This window comes from Haliaeetus leucocephalus, unplaced genomic scaffold (assembly GCF_000737465.1).
Source record: "Haliaeetus leucocephalus isolate CR32 unplaced genomic scaffold, Haliaeetus_leucocephalus-4.0 Scaffold556, whole genome shotgun sequence".
NCBI lineage: Eukaryota > Metazoa > Chordata > Aves > Accipitriformes > Accipitridae > Haliaeetus > Haliaeetus leucocephalus.
The window spans coordinates 913,399-913,703 of NW_010972992.1; the positions used below are offsets into that span (position 1 = coordinate 913,399).

At 80.3% G+C, this 305-nt stretch overlaps 1 protein-coding gene across 3 annotated transcripts in view; it reads right to left on the reverse strand.

Moving 5' to 3' along the window:
* Positions 1-261, reverse strand: part of CDC42 (cell division cycle 42) — a 29,213-nt gene extending 28,952 nt beyond the window's left edge. For 2 of the 3 annotated variants that reach the window (XM_010577164.1, XM_010577165.1), the window contains exon 1: positions 187-247. The gene's annotated coding sequence lies outside the window, so the exon portion shown is untranslated. Of the gene's footprint in view, positions 1-186 lie in introns of all 3 variants that reach the window. The other variant, XM_010577162.1, reaches the window with a different exon arrangement.
* Positions 262-305: the final 44 nt, after the last annotated feature.

Consider the following 305-nt stretch of genomic DNA (forward strand, 5'->3'; position numbering starts at 1 on the left):
CCTCCCCACCGGCTGCCCGGGGAGGCCGCGAGCGCACACACGCACACACAGAGCCCGCGGGCCCGGGAGGGCGGCTCCGGCACGGCGAGCGCACCGGCCGGCGACGTGGGGCCGGATGACGGGGGGGGGGGAAAGGGGGGCGGGGGGTCGCGGCGGTACCGTGCCCGCCCCGGCGCGGCCGCTCACCTCAGAGTCTCCGCCGGGCGTTGGCAGCTCGCTGCGGGGTCTCCTCGGCTCAGGCACAGGGGCACGCCGCCGCTGACGTCACCACGCAGCGGACGCCGCACGGGGCGGTGGCGAGGGGC